The 1,808-nt window shown below is 39.9% G+C and overlaps 1 protein-coding gene across 1 annotated transcript in view; it reads left to right on the top strand.

Moving 5' to 3' along the window:
* Nucleotides 1–798: 798 nt before the first annotated feature.
* LOC126815022 (uncharacterized) overlaps nucleotides 799–1,808 on the top strand; it is a 35,481-nt gene continuing 34,471 nt past the window's right edge. Inside the window, exon 1 of the mRNA XM_050540544.2 lies at nucleotides 799–1,079. The gene's annotated coding sequence lies outside the window, so the exon portion shown is untranslated. The remainder of the gene's footprint in view (nucleotides 1,080–1,808) is intronic.

Below are 1,808 nucleotides of genomic sequence, written 5' to 3' on the forward strand. Positions count from 1 at the left end.
CCAGCACGTTATTCGTTATAACGCAGAATCCCGAATAACGTGACGAAGGGGGGGGGGGGCGAATGGTTAGCACGTGCGCGCTGTATCATAAGGTCTGTCAATGAGTCGATTGGCGTGGTTTCGAATCCCCGGTTGTACTTGACAAGGAGTAGCATCGCCTTCCAATCTCGTGGGTTTTCTCTGGATCCTCCGGTTTCCTCCCACTGTTAAAGACCCCTACGCGCAAGCGAAATATTGAAATAAAATTGAACTATATGTTAGTCCCGAAATGGCCTAGTTTGTGTCGAGTGGGCGTTAAACACCATTTCTCTCTCTCTCTCTTTTATTACAGATTTTACCTCCAATGCAATAAATATGATATTATGGACAGGTTGATTTAATTAAATTATTTAATTTTATACCATAACAATTTGTGTTTATATAGCTACAGAAGAGATCAGCATAAGACAGTAATACAACAATGATATTTAGCATGCGTCATTGTTTAACGCTTGATTAACCAACATAGAACAAGTGTCTCCTGGTCTTCAACGTGTCCCACGACTGTCCAATCTGACCATTAGTCAGACCATCTCTATATGATAGCCATAAAGAAACATAGGGTAAATGATCCTACCTTGCAACTTGCATATCCATTCCGTTTCATTTAACTTAAGGTTTAGGGGCCGCTTTTCGTTATGCTATTTTATTTCCCTTAGCAACGTTACAAATAAACAAACCCCCCACATTAAAAGCATTAAGGACATCTCAAGGTCAGGATAAATTACTCTAAGGTATGGTTCAAATTTCAGGCTATGTTATTTGTATGGCTTGCATTCCACCAATAATCCGCCAAAGCGCGTAGCCATTTTGGAGGTTACATGGACATTTTCATAAAGGTAGTTTTGATAATGAGTTTTATAATACACATATACTTATATGTTCAGGATACGTAAAATAATCCTGCCGTGTTTGTAGTATGTAACACTAGGTTAGAGTGACTGCAGTGCAGATTAAACAAACATTGAATTATTATAATATTAATCAGTGACCGGGAAAAATTGGTGGATACTCATTGCATAATATATCAACATATAAAGGTTTGTTATTTACATTTTATTTCATTCTCATATTCATCAATAATGTTCAAGATGTATTAATGCAAGAGGTAAATCTGCCTATTGCAGGTCTTTCTTTAGGCCTTATATGTTATATAAGTTATTAATTAGACACATATTAACATGCTAAGACCCAAATCAACCCTCGATGACCTCGGGTGCTCGAGCTTTTCAACGGATTTAAACACAATTGACTGTTAATGATTTAATTTTAAAAATGGATAATGGAGACTTTGTTTACTATCATAACAACGGTAGCAATGACAATCGAGACTAAGAAATGAAATGGGCTTTAACGTCCTACTGTTCTGCTCCGAACTGGGCTACTGAAGATGGGCATACGCCATACAGTGTGCTATGAGGGAAACTTTGACCGGACAGCGGCACTACGGCCTACTCTTATATCGAATTCCAACTGTCAAGGGATCTTTTACGTTCACGCCAATGTGTACACGGGGCCTCGGTTAGAGGATAGAGGACCTGACAAGGACAGCTGTCTAGTCGTTCGGATCGTACGAAAAACCGAGGTCCCGTGTACACATTGGCGTGCACGTAAAAGATTCCTTGACAGTTGGAATTCGATATAAGAGTAGGCCGTAGTGCCGCTGTCCGGGCAAAATTTCCCTCATAGCACACTGTATGGCGTATGCCCGTCCTCAGTAGCCCAGTTAGGAGCAGAACAGTAGGACGTTAAACCCCATTTCATTTCAT

Source organism: Patella vulgata, chromosome 1 (assembly GCF_932274485.2).
Source record: "Patella vulgata chromosome 1, xgPatVulg1.2, whole genome shotgun sequence".
Classification (NCBI taxonomy): domain Eukaryota; kingdom Metazoa; phylum Mollusca; class Gastropoda; family Patellidae; genus Patella; species Patella vulgata.